Consider the following 335-nt stretch of genomic DNA (forward strand, 5'->3'; position numbering starts at 1 on the left):
AATCCAAGCTGAAATCCAAGTCCAAATCCAAACTCAAACCCACACCCAAATCTAAATCCAAGCCCAAACTTGAATCTAAATCCAAACCCAAATCCAAGCCTGAACCCAAGACCAAAGTCAAAGCCAAATCCAAGCCTAAACTGAAATCCAAATCCAAGCCCAACTCCAAGACGAAATCCAAGCCAGAATCCAAAGCCAAACTCAAACCCACGCCCAAATCTAAATCCAAGCCCAAACTCAAACCCAGATCCCAGCCTGAACCCAAGCCCAAACCCGAATCCGAATCCAAGCCCAGCCGGCACGCCGGCGCAGGGCGCGGCCGAGGGCAGACTCGA

This window comes from Crocodylus porosus, unplaced genomic scaffold (genome assembly GCF_001723895.1).
Source record: "Crocodylus porosus isolate Cpor-Errol unplaced genomic scaffold, CroPor_comp1, whole genome shotgun sequence".
In the NCBI taxonomy this organism is placed as follows: domain Eukaryota; kingdom Metazoa; phylum Chordata; order Crocodylia; family Crocodylidae; genus Crocodylus; species Crocodylus porosus.